The following is a 17,928-nucleotide window of genomic DNA, read 5'->3' as shown; positions in this document are numbered from 1 at the left end:
ATATTTGATCCTTAAATGAGAAAACAGCGCATTCCCTTTACGTTTATACACAAAATTCTTTCTTTCTATTTAAAAGGCGAAAGAAGATTTATTTGATCTAAGCTAATGTCAACTAAATTAGAAAACAAATTTTATAGACGAATTTAGAGTAATTTATCTCTTTATAGAAGAATTTAGAGCTATTCTTCTAAACAACGTCAATTTATCTGGACGGAAGTAGAGACACATATTTGCAAGAATCTAGCAATCGAATTTTTCAAGGAATTTGATGGAAGGCTTTCCTTAAAAAATTCAAAAATATTTTAAAAATAAATCTAATGAAAGAAATTTTGTCTAAATCTTAACACGACCATCTAAATGCTGCGTATCAGCAATACAAATACTCTACTCAAACGTAAAGAGATAAGAATTAAAAAAAAAAAAAAAAAAAACATAGAATAATTGAACAATTCAATGGAAAAGTAGTACTTGTAACAAAAAATTTAATTTGAGTATGTTGTTATAAAATTTAGTGTTTAAAATGACATATTACTACATTTATTATACTGTATGTCTGATTTTGAGCTAATGTTTTTTTTTTTTTCTTTATTAGAATAGAAGGTTTTGTAATTTGCCGGTATAGCCTGTTACTTTTCTAACGACTTACCTTGATCCTTCAACTTTTGATATCACCGAATTAGACAACTGAATAACATTTTGAAATAAACAGCATTAACCGAATAGAATGACTATGTCACTCTAGCCCATTAACCTTCCATGAATCTTAAAAATAGCAGTGTGTTTTGAATGCATTGGAGACTTCATCATAAAAAGTTTCAGAGAGATTTAATAGAAAAAGCTCGTTATTAACAAGAGACTTTTAAAGCTATTTACTAAATAACTTTAAAAAAAAAACTCTATTGTTTTAGTGAATGGCAGAAAATGTTGCTATTTGTGAAAACTTTATTTCTTATATTATTATACTGAAATTCCAATTTTCCATTTTGACTCATTTTGAAATATCATTTTAAATACATTCTCATGTTTAATTATTTATGCCTTTTTCGTGTAAACATTTAAATAATTTATTTAAATTTTCTGTTTACATTGTCAGATAGAAAAATGCTGATTCAAGTCGAAACAAATAATTCATCGGAAAAAATAAATATAAAATAAAAAAATATTTTTTTAACTTGGGTTTTTTTCTGTGATTTTAAGCTTCGTAATGTTCTGTTAGATAAGCTTACATTGTGATCATATACAGTATAAACTTAACTGAAACATTTAAACAATTGAAACATGAAATATTTTCAAAAAATAAAGAAAAAATATGGATAAGCTTAAGTTAAAGTTCATGATTTGTGAACTGAAAGAAGATCCGAAGTTTTAAATAGATATAAAAGAACAATATAATATATAAACAGGATTTAAGGAATTTAAAAAGATTAGAAATTTATGATAAAATTATTTTTAAAAAAATTTACTATATTTATTAGAGAAATCTGTATTAAGTAAAACTTGATCTGCATATAAAAAGAATTAAATTACAAAATTGGCGATAAGTTTTATATGATATAAAATAAGTTGTGTTGAATTGCTAAAAACTAATCTGATAATGCATATTCTTTAGCAATAATATTCTACGCGGTAATGAATGTATTAGTTACGTAGAAATCTAATTTATATAAATATTTTGTTTAGAGAAGTTTATAGTGTCTCTCCCAAAAGTATTATCATATCCCAATTATCAGCGCATCTACAGAAAATTATTTGGTTTTTCTTAAATAAGATGATAGTTGTTGATTATTATTTTTTTTTTTTGACTTAATTTATTATAGATTCGGAAATTAATAAAGAAACAATTATAATAAATAATATTTAATAATTGAAATGGAACTAGGAAAGGAATGAAAGAATTTAAGCTCATACAATACGGATTTATACAGTAGACAAAGTTAAGGAAAATAATTTTAATTAACCATTTGTAAATTTATAAAAGGAACGAGAAACCAACATAAACTATGCACACAATAATGATTCAATTGAACAGTTGTATAAAAATAATATATATGTCATTATTCTAAAAATATTTTAAAATTTCTTTTTCTATAAACGTTAAAATTAATTTATTTTCATGTCATATTTTATGATAAACTTTAGAAAAAAATTAAAATGACTTCTGATTAAATTATACAATATATTTTTAATATTTTCTGAAATATTTTAACAAATTTTTTACTTGTTAATAACAATTACATTACATTACAGTATTTAAAAAAATGAATATTGCATTTAAATATACTGCTTGGCAGTTAACATAATTTTGTTACGTTCCTTGAACTGTTCAGTTCATTATTATTAATTTGCTCTTTAACGTTATTTATGTGCAAAAAATAAAATTAACATTTCATTATCGGAATTGTCGTATTTTCCTGAAATATTTCAAGCGTAAATTGCTACATAATCTTAAAATAAGCTATTAATTAATAACAATAAAATTTATAAAGTAGTTTCTCTATCAGCAATGATCAATATGCTAGAAATTCTAACTCGTCATATAATTAAAAATTACATTATAAAATTATATAAAAATTCAAATTTGTCAATTATTTTGATGTTATAAAAATATATGAACATTTTATAAAGCATGAGGTATTTATATTAATATATCAAACATATTTTCATTAATAAATACCTTAAAAACTATACAGAAACAAAATTATGCCATAAAAATGTCTTAATAAGGAACATGATACTTTTTAATATTTCATTTAATGATTTTTTAAACATAAAAATAATAAAATAAGTACATTCAATAATTATTATATAATAAATATATATAAAAGTAAGTTGAACCGACCCCCAGTATTTACATTCAACTATCGAAAGAAATTTTTCCCCATTGATTGATTATTTCACATACACGTAAAACTTATTATAAGAGAACAACAGGGTCAGTTCAAACAATTTTTCCCCCATATTACTATTTAAAAATATTCTAAATGTAAATCTCACATTAAAAAAAAAAGAAACCCGCATCTTCTAGAATAGGAAATATCATATGATTGAGATTCTTCAGGAAATGAAAAATAATGAAATTTCGTTTAAAAAATAACAGAATAATCCGTCATTTTAAGTGGTAGGATATGTATGTTTCAGAATGATCACGTATCATCTGAATGACACAGAAATAAAATTCATGATTAATGATAATATATAAAATAAACCGTCATTAAACTGACGATTTTAGATAATATTTCCCTCAAATTTTCACGAAATGCTTTGAGAGAATATATATATATATATATGGAATAACTGTTGTTGAAACTTGAATATTAAGGTGAACAATTAGACTGATGATAATTTTTCTTGTTTCACGTGATCCATCATAAAAGCAACAGTTTCTTCATTGCTAGTGACATGTTCGCAAGTAAGATGACCTAAAACATAAAAAGATAAAGAAATAAATAAGAAAATAACAAAAAAAAAAGATATATGTAAATTTAAGCAAGAAGGTAACTAACCATTCTTTTTCTCGAAATCATCGTTGTCATCTGTTTTCTTCAAGCAGTTACGTTTATATATTTGATACGAAGCGCAGCATACCGTCACGGTTGTCAATAACGGTATGGAATAAAGCCAGGGGAAAGCGAGGATATCTTTTTGAAGCTATATATATATATATATATAAAAGAATTTAAATTGTTAAAATTAAGAGATTTGTTAGAAAATATGTAAATTTTATTATACCTTTAGAGGAAATGATAAAGAAATAACAGTAAGGGCCGTGCCAATATTCTGGATGCTGCATTCGATGGCGATCGTTTTTCTTACACAACTTGGTTGTCTGAAAAGTGCAGCCAGGCCGTAACCAAGGAGCAAACCCAAACTGGGCAATGTAAATAGCGCCACGTAAAATTGCCATCCGATTCCGTCGAATATATCAGGAAAGACGATTAGCTCCATAGTTTGACAGATAAAAATAATGGCGAATCCCGCATAACTGCCGATCTGTAAAGTATAAAGAGATATTTATGTCATTTATTTGTCATAAATTTAGTAATGTCGGAAGTTATTATTTTAGAGACACAATGCGTAGCGATTATTCTAATCGTACCAAGCGGTATCACTAACACAGGTCACGTGACAATGAACAATAACACATGCGACCTTCGACGAGGAAATGCACGGAAAATAGTTCCTTTCGCTCACACTAGTAGCGCTAATAGTAACAAAGGTTTTTAATAAACGGGTCAGGGTTAAAACTTTCTCAAAAATGCTAAAAATAAATGAATAAATAATCATTTTATATTATAAACAAATTATTTAATTTACTTATTTTCCGTTTTGATAATATCTTACTACACAATATTAAAAATTACGTGCTAAAACTGTTTTGGGTTTTAAATCACGGGTGTCGCCATCTTTTGAATAATTAATCAACTAAAAATATCTAAATATTCATTATCTACACTCGAAGACAAACGTTTAAATTGAGTTTCTAAATATTTATGAATATAAACCTATTGTTAGAGGTAAAATATGTAAACGGATTGTCCTTCAAAAAAAACTGGTTTAATAGCAAGAAATGCTCAGGGTGAACTTGATCATAAGCAATAATTTGGTTTAAATCTTTATAAAAAATAAATAAATAAATAAATAGATAATAATAATTTTTAAAAATTTCACTAAAATTTAATAATTTGAAAGGGATTGCTCGATTTGTTTATTCCATTAAATTTGGATTATTATCTTAATTCGAATGAATGAAAACTACCTTAGTGACATACGGCGCCATTTTTGGTAATTTCCATCGAAACAACATTCCTGCTGCTACGGGGGTAGTAACGGCGGCCAAAGAAATAGTCATTTTGTCATAAGGAATAACCATTTTGCTGGTTTGCAAGCTGCTACTGTAAAGCCACATGTTAAATGGCATCATTCCCAAAGCCACAATAGTCGAACAGGTGGTCATTGTAACACTGAAAAAAAGAAAAGTTTACATAAAAAAATTACATTCATAATCGATATTTGATTGCATGTATTCTATAATGATATTTCTTTTTTAAAATCAAATGTTTTTAGTTTGATTCAATAGCAATGAAAACTGTAAAGATTTCTTCTTTTAATAAATACATTTCTTAATCATGTTCACGGACCTTAAAGGTTATCAATTATTATTTCAAAAATAAGTTTCCAATAATAAACATTTACTTAATTCGATAATTAAAGTAAATAAACAACAAATATTTTTCACGAAAACAAATGTATAGAAGAAGAATTATTTATGTTTCTAATGATTACAATAGGAATTTTTATCTCTTGAGATATGTTTGTTTTAAAACTTTAAGAAAAACTTATTTTTTTTTTTTAAAGTTTTATTCAAAGTATTTTTTGACAAAAGTAATTTGATTGATATAGTTTACTTTTAGTTGATTAAGTTAAAAATAAAAAATAATAAACAGCGCAAATCTTTGATTGGTACACATAATATTAAATAACTGTTAAGACAGTTTTAACGTACAGTTGTTGCAAAATCATCAAATTAAGAGTACTTAAAAAATAATTGTTATCAATTAAAACACTTAGAAAAAGTAGGATACGAAACGGTCTAAAAAATTAACAGAATAATATCTTACTCTGATTTATATTGAACTATTTAATTTTGTAGATATTTTACTTTAAAATTATTTTTAAAAACGTACATAAAGTTTCAAAGAATTTTCAAATATATATAAATATATTATTTTCTAAAAATTCTAAAAAAATGTATTATATATATATATACTTGACTTAAATATGTGTTTATATATATAATTAGTACATACATAAAGCTGAGTCATAAGTAAAATTTTAAAATGTATGTTAAAGAGCTTATCTACATCATAATATAAAAAGCAAATTATTTTCTTTTTGTCTAAATATCAGAAAAACGGTTAAATCGATTCGAATCAAATTGATTTTAAACGTATAAAAACAAATTGCATTTGAAAAAGACCGTTAAGATATCCCGCTTTCTTTTACTTTTATGCTTGGAAAGTATTAAATAAATTCAATTTTTATTCTTTTACAAACTAATTGATTTTTACTTTATTCGACTCACTTATCTTGTGACGAAATGATTTATATTTTTATAAATTTGTTGAAATTTTTAATTAAAGGTCTGTCTGCTATAATCTTTACTACTTTGTGTTATGTTGAGTTATAAATAACTCTATTTAATATATGTCTTGGTTGAAATAATGAATCATAACACGAAAGGTAAAGAAAAACTCGCTTTATAATAAATTAAAAAATTTGAAAAACGAAAAAACCTGTTTGAAAATTTTTTCCTAATACTAAGTCTACGGTACATGCATACAAAATAATTTATAAGAATTCAGTGCTGTAAAATAAGTAATTCATTTCCTTTCAAGTTCTTTAATAGTTATTTAATTTCATATCAATTAGCACACGTTAATAAAATACGGATTTTCTAATATTTAAACTATTCCAATATTAATAATTCGTTTTCTATTTAGAAATAGTTATCGACATTTATCGTGGAAAACTTAACTATATACGAACGATTAATATAAAATATAAATGTAAGAAATGATTTGTATTTAAAATTATAATATTTTTTTAATATTAGCCTTTCAAATATAATAAGTTAATCCCTTTTGAAATTGTTCTCTTAACTTTATATATATATATAATAGATATATATCTCTTAATTAATTTTCGTCTTATAATTTTATTCAATAATTTAATCATTTCAGTTTTAAATATTTGCAAATAATTTTGAAAAGTACACATAAATAAGTATAACTTGTTGCTAAGAGCGTATTTTTTAACGGGTTAGAAAGAATAAATGCTTCTCTAACATGATAAAGTGCTAATATGTTATATTGTCTACCTTAAATATTTGTTACTCTTACATACCCTGTGTATCTCGGGGTATTAGGGTGTATATATATAAACCATTAACCATATATAGGCCTATATATTTGAATTTATACTGGTTTATGCTAGCTTTATAACCTTATTTCCAGAAGAAAAGTGCAATTAATATTTAAAAATTATAGTATCAATATTGAAAACTAGGATAAAATAAAAATAGTATATATATGTTAAATATCGTGAAATAATTGTAATAATAATATATATATAGTGTGTATATAATTTTAAATATTTATCTTATATAGCCTTATGTATATATATAATTATTACTAAAGAAATTCAGAGAATCAAATATTATATATACGATTTTATGTGATTTTAGAAGTAATGATCAGTTTTGCAACTTTTTTCTAGTTAGAAATAAAATAATTGCCGTTTATTGTATATGAATTCGCATCAAATTAGTTCTTTGTCATACTATTAGATAAAATAACCTTCCTATGATAAAGGACAAAGATTAAATTGCTTTCATTTTCTACATTAACTCTATTTAAACAAATCTGTTGTATTTTAAAAGAAAAAAGAAAAATAAATGCAAAAAGTAAAAATAAACTAGGAGTTAGCGTATGTTACAGTGACTGATTCTATCATGAATTAAAAATCTTGACTAATCGTACTATGATTTCATTTGAGTCGAATATGCAATTTTTTTCTGTTATTATACAGCAATAACAGTTCCAAAGATCTGCGTCATCGTCTGTGATAGCAAAAAAGTTTAAAACAAAAACAAATTTTTTCTTTTACCGTTAATGTCTGTGGCACAATTTAAATTTTAAATCCCTAGATTATGTTTCTTAAATCAAACGTGACGAACAGATTATATAATTACATAAAATTATTTTAATTGAGAAATATTTTAACGATAAGTAACTTATTATGCATATTAATGTTATTGAATTTTTTAATTTTTATTATTTTTCTTTTTGTCTTTGAAGAAATATTAAATGCACAAGGTCGAAAGGAAAATCCCATATAAAACTCCCTTTCTGAAAATTGAAAAATTTATATTCAATCGAGTTTTGCTCAAAATTTTCCTTTTGTATTCGTGTAAAACTTGCTTGAAAGCAATTATCTCTTAAACGATGCTTGGAAATATATAATCGAATTATTTTCTTGAAAGTTATTTTTATATTGTATAAATTATGTATCTTAATGGAAGATGTATGAAACGTTCTTGCACAATTTATATACAAACTACCTTTTAATTATTTAATAAATAAGACTAAGAATACAAATATTACTATAAAACTTTTAATGTTATAAAATATGCTAAATTAAAAGATAATAGAATGAAAACAGCCTTTATCGCAGCATAAAAGCTATTTGAATATATTATCTATATTCATATAGGTATAATCATTTTTAAGTTCCTATATTACAAATAATTTTATTGTTATCCCTAAAAAATAGTATTACATAGTTGAAGTAAAAAAATAGAAGAGATCTTGCAACATGTAGGTCTATGACCTAAAGTAAAATGTCTATATAAGAAATTTGAGTTGGCATAATCTGTTTCTAGAGTACGAATGTACGATTGCATAAGAAATTGCATCTTTTACAGGTAATGGTGCAATAAGGATATTGATATCGTAAAACCGTTATTTTTTGTATTAAAATAATTTAATAGAAAAATAAGGATATATTCTGCGACATTTATTGATGCGTTTAAATTTGGTAATAAAATGAAATGATATTCGATAGATAAGAGAAAATCAAGAAAGTAAGTTTAATAATACATAAGTATATTTATAATCTTTTAAGTTTTAAATTTTAAAGTCATTTATTTAATTACAAAATGTATCAATCTAATAAAATTTAAACAAATAACTTAATAAATAGACCGTATAAATTAGAAAATGATTTTTTTACACCTAGCACGTGAAGTTACCAAAGTTTTGTTTCGGTTCTTTGATTTAAATGACCATCTAACGTTATTAAGAATCGAATGTCAACAAATATCCCATCGTACAGAATTGTTCGCATGGTGAGTCATTCTTTTTTCTTCAATTAACTTAGTTAGAATAACATTTATAAAATATAATAAACGTAACCGATAAATTGAGAATTAAATTTATTGCACGAAGGTTATTACCCTGTGGTTTCTTTCTAAATAACCTAGTATTTTATGTTTAATACACACAAACGTCAACCACCTGATCTTCTCGGAAGAGATATGACCTTGAAAGTTCCCGTTTAGACAGTTTGTTCTTCTTAATCTTTATTATGGTCATATACGCAATCGAATATAAATAAGTATTGAAAAAATATTTTTTGTGGTATATTTTAATTTAATCATCCATTCAATATTAAAAATAGATTTTTAAAAATATTTTCTTATTAAAAATAGTTTCAAAATTTAATTGTTACTGAAGTTCTGCATGGATCTGATGTTCAAATACCATTGAATCCAATTGATGAAAGAATACTCGTGCTCATATTTCATTAGCGATTCAAACTGATACTAAAGGAAAGGAAATGAAGTCCTTCGGGCGAAACTTATATGGTCAGAAGTTCAAGGTAGATTTATTTACTAATCAAGACAGATTTTATAATGGTAAAAATTCAAGGAAGAAAATAATTTAGCGATAAAGTTATTTTCGGACTCGATTTATCAGTTTTGCTTTTCATGACTGAAATAACAGGTAATTGTTCACAGAACTTTTAGAGCGTTTAAGAAATTTATATTGATTCATCAATTAGTCAGACTGTTAGAGTATAAATGAGAATATTATTGATCGTTTTGTATCGTTTAAAATCATTATCTCAGTTTAAGTGTACTTACCTCAAGATACGTCTCCGTCGCAGAAATACGTGAATATATTAGAAGTGACTCCTCCGGGACTACACGACAAAACCAGCATTCCCGTTGCATGAAGAGGGTCTAGTTTCAAGCCTAAGATCAAACAGAAGGCTCCTAAAGGAAGTAAAATGAATTGGCTGCACATTCCTATACAGGCACCAATAGGCTTTTTTATATGTTGCCATACCTAAAACAAGATTATCAAGAAATTATAATTTCAGTTAAAGGGGTTAATATTTGTTAATGACATAGTGTACATATTTCCATATTTGTACAGATACATATTGAAGGTTCATTAGTATTAACAATAGCCTAGAAATGCCATTGTTGTTTTTATTTGTCCTATCTGGAATTTTATGTCAAAAGAACCATATTTTGATAATTAAGAAAAATAATATTTTTACTTTTATATATACCGAGGTTATTGACTGCACCCACGAGGTATAAAATGACCTCTTTTAAAGCTGTAGAATTAAAAGACGACTTTCACATTCGTTTGTAAGAATGTGTAAGTAAATATTTTCGCGATCGGACAACTTTACTAAAAAAAAGTGAATATTTAAAAACGGTTTGAAAAAATATATATTTATGTATATAAATATATATTGATCTTTATTTAAAAAACTAGGTCGAATATTTGACATGCACCATAAATCTCAAATCCTTTTTTCAAATCATAATAAATACTAAAACCTTCCACAGAATTCTTTTAAGTAGCGAAAAAGACTCGAGCCTGGAGTCATTTTTGCTATTTTAGTTTATTCGTTCCTTCCGCTCATATCCCATTTGTTCAAAAAATTCTTCAACCTTATCTATTTATTTTCTGAACCTAATAATATTTACATTAGAAATAATAATCTAATTAACATACAATGGCAACGAAAGTTTCAAGATCAAGGTATCTCGCGAATTAATGTTTACTTTTTATTCATTTTAAATAATCTTTTTAACAATGCTTTAAAAAGTTCTGTTTGTTGCCTTATTTTATTTTCTTTATTCATTAAAAATGCATTTCAGCAAAAACTTTTACGATTTCATTATAATTATTTACTTCCACTTTCTTTATTTAATTAATATGAATTCACTTTAAATCTTTGGTAATCTCTCATGACTTGTAACGTTAAACTACGCGTAAAAAAAATTGAATATGGTGTTAACATTTAATTTAACGGTTTTTATTTATACTAGTTTTTAAGCCATGTCACAGAGAAACCCCACTAACCTTACAATAAATAAATAAATAAATAAAAGTATGTAACAAAAGAAACTGAAATAAAAAAAAGAGTAACTGAAAATAGTTAAGTAAATAAAAATTTAACTATTTGCAAATTTATTATTGAATAAATGAATTAAAGCAAGACTAATTTTCTCCCGTTAATGCTTACAATTTGTTAATTATATTGTATTAAAGTTACTATTGGACATTATCTATAGAAATTTGTTTTTTACTCCAAACCTTACTGATAATTTAACGATTTAATATTGTTACTATTTCACAACATTAGTATGAGTACAGTTCAAGCGTAATTAATTATTTGTTATCGAAGACTACTAATAAACTCATTTTTAATTTATTTTTCAGGGAGTCAATCAATCAGTATAAAAATGTAGATAAATAATTTTTACAAATGTTTTGCACGAAGCAATTTTATGTTCGAAATCTAAAAAACATTTTTCAATTTAATTCTTAAGTTTAATGAGTTTTATAATTAATTATTGTTATTATTTGCCAATGTTACGTCACAAAATACAATAAGTATAATAACAATTTAAATATTGTAATTTATTTCTTATGCATTAATTTCTCACACGAAAGAACAATATAAAAGAAACAAGAATAAATTAATAAATATTCTGTTTCTTTTAGACAAAGCTACAAAATTAAATGTGAAAATTGAGATGCAGTTAAACATTTTTTGTTTAATTCTGTAAATTCATCGAGTTGCAAATTATTGATTACAATTTATTTTTAGAACATTTAACAATAAAAAGTTTAGTTTAAAAATACAAAAATTCTGTAACTTTATAAATAATAAAGAATAATACAGGTAATAATAATAAAAATAAAACTTAACTAACGATTATATAGCAAATGTTTATTTTGAAAGCAAATTCTTTTAAATATTATTTGAATTTTTTTTTTCCTACGGATCCTTAAAGCTGTACGCCGACTATCCAATTATAACAATTTTCTATTATTAATTAAGTCATAAAACTTAGGGAGAAGCTATTAAATGATATAACAATTTTTTTCTATAGCAAAATTAGTTTGATTTAATAAATTTGCCATTGAATGAATGCGAAATGACTCAATCAAGTTCTATTATCTCTTAATTATCGTTCGCAATTTGAACAATAAACTAACATCTTGCAAAATCGTAAACCTTTTGGCCATTTTAAACAAATTCCTCAAAATATTTTTTTAATCATATTTTCCTTAAGTTGGATAATATATACCGTTTATATATAGAATAACGTTACGAATAACGTCTACAACATTAGAGTTGTAAATGGCTTGGTAATTGTCTAAAATTTTATAGAGAGTTGCAGAAACCTGTTTTAGTGTTGAGCCTACCTGAAGGAAGAGCAAAATAGGCAAATGGTTCAACGGACGTTTCTAAGAAGTCATTTCATTTTTTGTTGTGAATATCCAAAATTATAACTTATAACGTGATTTGATTTATTATAAATATATCTCTTTATTTTAAAATAATTTTAATATTAGCAATATCGATTAAAAAGATATGGAGAAAAAGCCTTACCTCGGACACTGTGATGTGACAGCCCATAGAAAACATGACAGCTACTAAGAGTACTACTATTAAAATATCGTGAGCGATTTTCAGGGGTGGAGATCCGACTAATATCGTATTATAAGTCGTACTGTCGTTAACCGTCGATAAGATATTCGTAACATTTTCGTTGAGTATAGTAACTAGTTCCGTAGTAATATTAAATGCCATTTTTTTAGATAAAATGACGAAGGTTGTCTAAGACACGTTTTTGAGTCTTGCTATACTGAATAATTTAAGCGACAACGGTACTGTTTTATACGCGTGCAGTACCACGTGTTAACTGTTACTTTCATGACGCAACACCTGAATTAAGCGGTTTAACCAATAGAATGAAAGAAACTTCTTCATCATTGTTTTTCCAGAAAGAGTTGCATCTCAGACTGGTTATTGGGAAAGGTTTTGTGGATGATTAAAAGATTTTTTTTATATTATATATGTGCACACTTCTGGAAGATGATAACCGCTAAATTTTTTTTTCTGTTGTTTCTAAAATCGTACGTAACCTTAAATAAAAATATCATGTAAGCAAGCCTACAGCACTTAATTTTCGAATTATAAAGCGTGAAATCTCTCGATTTTGACATTGTCTTTGGAAATCGCTCGAGATAATTTATTTCTATGAATGTTTTGAAGATTTAAAACGTCATTTAGTAATTACGATTACTAAATGTTAAAATTAAATAAATTAGTTTGTTTGTTTTTTACAATTATAATCATTTTTTGTTTGATTAAGAAAGAAAGTATGAATTTTTAATGTAATTTAACCGATATTAATTAATTATAATTAAAAAATGTTTTAGACTTGTTAAAATAATATTATATGAATCACCGGCATTGCTAATTAATAAATTTGTAAGTGTAAAAACTGTTATATTTTCAAAAATGTGTAGCTTTTCTTTAGTATTTATTTCAGGGTGGATGTTATATATAAATTCTTAATATTTACCACAGAAAAAAATCTTTTACATTTCAATATATCAAGAATTTATAATTATTAATTGTAAAATTTTGAATATAAATTTTATTAAAAGGTTATTATACATAAGAAAGGATTATAACATGTCTAAAAAACGGCCTTTGGGAATGTAATTAAAATGTAGAGATTTAATTTTAATTATTTTAAGATGTAATCAAAATTTTAAAAAATGATATTAATAAAACTTATAAAGAAAAAAAATAATGTATAAATGAAATTAAAATTTGAATTTGTAACGTGACAACAGAACACAATACTTTAAATGATCGACCTCAATTTTATCTATTATAGGCGTGCCTAATTCTCAATGAAATTGGTCAGTATACGGGAGAGGCAAATGCTATTTTCATGTAAATTATCCCTGGAAAAATTTCGATATCCGAATCAAATTTGAATCTCTCGAGGAAGAAGAAATCTTTATTGTACTATCTGAAATAAAAACCAACTCAAAATAAAATTAAATAAACTGGCTAAAAATATTTAAAAAATGACAAAGATATTTAATTGTTTATTATAGTTTTAATAGTAAATTATTGAATTTAAGAATTACGTTTCATTTCTAACATTGAAGTGGATTTGATGATGGGATAAGGCAATGCAACACTTGGGCGATTTGCCAAGGAGGCATTCTTCCTTGGCAGATGATCCAAATCACTTTTTATGAAAAATTGGCCCCTGTTTAAGTGTTAGACAAGTTAAGAGAACCTGAAAAACTTTACGTGGACAGCCGATTGGTGAGGTGCAAACCTGTGTATTAGTGTTTTATCCACTGGCTACTGGTGGATAAAACACTAATTCATTTTAAAAAAATCTTTAATTTTATTAGTTAGATCTAAGTGTAAGCAATTTTATATGCAGACACACGTTGAGAACAGTTAAGTGAAAAACACGAAATATTTTACAAAAATTATATTTAAAAAAATGCTAACCGATGTTAGAATTTATCATATTGTCTGTTGTTGATTTATAAATGAAATGATTATTTCTTAGAAATTTAATGAAGCTAAGATTGTACAAATTACAGGATTCTATAGAGTATTATATTACATATTATATTATAAACATATCTCTAGCGTTAATTAAAATATAATTAAATGTATTACGTAAATAATTTTTAAACAAGAATAAAAAAGGAAAATAATACAATGACTAAACTTAAATTCTAGTTTACAAAATTCCCCATAGATTTTAAGAAAATACACCTATCTTTAAGTTGATTAATTTAAAAATGGGCGTATTATTTAAAATATAAAGAAATAGAATATTAATTTGAAATAAAGAAAATTTCGGAGAACAGTGCATATATTTATACTTAATTAATCATTTTTAAAAATTCTTAAATTTGTATATCTTTATATTGGAATAAATAATTATATTTGTATTTATTATTATATTAAGTAACAAAATCTCCAGTTTTCGGATACTTTATTTAAGAACTTAAGCATTCAGAATTAAATATATTAATGGGTCTAATTTTTAAATGAATTAACCTTTTCATTGACTTGTTTTCTCCAAAGTTTAGTAAATAGTAAAAATTTAAATGAGAATCGGTTGATAATGAATTAACTGAAGTCCAGAACGTTATGGTTAAATAAGCAAAACTGGCTCTAGATTTTGCTACGAGCAAAGTTGCTTGTCGTCCGTATATTTTTAAAAAATTGATTCAGAAAAGTCTGATTTATTTTTAATAAAAAAAAACACGATTTTTTAAAATTTCAATTTTTAATTTCTTTATTTTTTATAGAACCCTTTCTTTCTCTTTTTGCAAACTGCCAACCATTGAAAATAGGTTGCCTCAAGTAGATGTTTGTTTTGTTGGTGCCTAAACCATCCCTATAAATGTGTGACTAAATTTTGAATTAAATACTGTATTTAAATTTAAAATTTTAAAAATTATTATTAGAAAAATGGAGTTATTATCGATAAATATTATTAAATGTAATCAAAAACCTTAAATTTTAATTAAAGTAATTAGTTTTTATGTAGAGAGATATCTTTTTACAAATTTTTACATATAAGTTTTTTAGATTTAATTTTTCGATTAAAAATTTGGAAAAATACAAATTTTTTATAAAATTTTTTGATAATAATAAAATAATAAGCTTTGTTTTAATGAAATAATTGTTGTAAACTGTGAACATTTTATGGCTTATAATAAATATTATAAAAAAAGTAAATAAACGTAAAAAAATGAAAATAGTTTAAGTCAGAAAATTAAAAATTGTCAATGAAATCGATCCTAGCATATTTTGAAAGATACGATTTTTATTTGATTTATACTCGTATTTATTATAAAAATATTTTCATGGGATAATTATCGATAAACTCGTAAAAATAAAACTTTTCTACTGAAAATTTTCTTTATTCTTACATAGGATAAATTATATTATTAAACTTGTCTTGTATAAGATATAAATTTTGTAATTGATAAGGAAATTCCCTTTTCTCTTAAAATTTCCAACCTATCAAAGGGAACTTCCAGTATTTACAAAACTAGTTTGTATACAAATCACAATTATTGAAATCGATAATAATTTGCCTCTTTTGATTGTCTCCAGGGTCCTATGAGCTTATTTTGTAAAACAGTTTCTATAGATATTCATTATATTTACTTTACAGTTCTTTCTCTTCATTAGAAAATTCAAGTTGAAAAAATGGTGAAAATTTAAAAATTAGATAATGTTAATAAAGTTACCCAGTTTTATCTTAAACATTAAAATTAATTAGGTTCCGAATGTATTTTTTATTCCCGAAACGTTCTATAATTTTCAATTTTTTCACAATATAAAATGTTAAATTTTCAGTAACTGAATCCATTCAAAATTTATTGAAAACATAAAAAAAATTAAAATTTTATTCAGTAGTTTTCAGTATAAATTATAATTCCGAGAGGGTAAATAAATTGAAAGTATGGCTGAATTTGTATTTCTTTAGAAGAGAATAAAATAGGAAAGACTCGAACTGGATAATCGCAGAATATGAAATTTGTCCACTGAACCAGTTTGTATTAAGGTTATCTGTGGATATTCTCGTAATGTTTTTCCAATAGAATATTAAATCTTCTTCGTCTTTCAGATATATTTTACCAATTCTTTTAGAACCAGACCCATAATGAGAAAAATTGGATGGTTCATTTAAGAGCTTCACCCCACCTTAAAAATCCAATCAAATAAATTTAATTATTTAATAATTAAATATTTAAAATGTTTTACAGTTTAATTATTTAGTTATTATAAGATCTATCGTAAAATGAAAATCTTGGACATTATATCTTGAACAGTGCAGACAGTATAAGCTTTAATTAGTTATTTTTTTAGTTACTTTAATCTGCTCTAATACTTCGTGAAAAATACTGATAATGTGATAATGAAGTTGCTATAAATATAACATATATACAGCATAATTAATTTATAAATAGCTTGAAGCAAGATAGTGTTAATTTTGTCTCCTAATTTAAGTAAATATTCATTCAAAGTTAGAATCATTTTTAATTTTAATTCATATTTTGTTTTAGAACAATCATTGATTGCTATGCATCATTTTAAATACTTAGGATCTACTGTTTAAACTAGACATTTTAAAATTAGTCTTAATGTAATGGAAATAAATTTAACATAAATACTTGACAATGATTAGCATATTTTATGGAAATTTATGTCACTAGTAATTTCTAATGCTAAGCATTACTCGTCCTGTCAAGTTGGTTGGAAAATACTGTTATAAGCTTTTCTCATATAATCCAATATTTTGAATGAGGTTTATTCGACTCTAATCGATGTCAAAGTAATAAAAATATTACCCAATTGTGTTTAATTATTTTAAACTGATATCTAATTTAAATCTAATATAAGTCCATTCAAATTCTGTAAAAATTGAAATATGACAATATCAAACATAATGATCACAAGCTATTATATTATAATAATTTCAACATAAAATGAACGTAAACAAAAATGTACAGATTAATTTTTAAGTTAATTTTTATTTCATTTTTCGAAGTAATATAGAAATTTTATATTATAAGCAATATTATTTGTTCCAGAAACCTATTTATCACATCAGGAATTTAGTTAAGATGGCTGAGATTATAATTCAAATTATTTATTTTTGTTGTTTTTCACACGATGTAAATGACCAAAATTAATTTAAATAAAAATTATTATTTTATTGATATTATTAAATTTATATGTTATGTTTTCCTAATCTATCTAATAGAGAGAGAGAAAAAAATATATAGATCTAATCGCAATATTTGTCATTTGGACTTGTTCCAGTTTAATTAAAATATAAATTTTGGCTTGTCGAAATATTTTGCATTTAATTCGACTGATTTCTTAAATAATTAAACAAACTACGATTCATATACTAGTAAAAATAAAATCCTACCTGTAAATTTATGGTTTTATAATACCTTAATCAAGGTGTTTGTTTATTTT

At 24.4% G+C, this 17,928-nt stretch overlaps 1 pseudogene; it reads right to left on the bottom strand.

Annotated features, from left to right (window-relative positions):
- Positions 1 to 2,173: 2,173 nt before the first annotated feature.
- LOC136981404 (ileal sodium/bile acid cotransporter-like) lies at positions 2,174 to 12,728 on the bottom strand (annotated as a pseudogene).
- Between the last annotated feature and the right edge of the window lie 5,200 nt (positions 12,729 to 17,928).

The sequence above is a fragment of the Centruroides vittatus genome, unplaced genomic scaffold, assembly GCF_030686945.1.
Source record: "Centruroides vittatus isolate TY-2023 unplaced genomic scaffold, ASM3068694v2 contig_754, whole genome shotgun sequence".
Taxonomy (NCBI): Eukaryota; Metazoa; Arthropoda; class Arachnida; order Scorpiones; family Buthidae; genus Centruroides; species Centruroides vittatus.
This window is presented reverse-complemented; position numbering and strand designations above follow the sequence as displayed.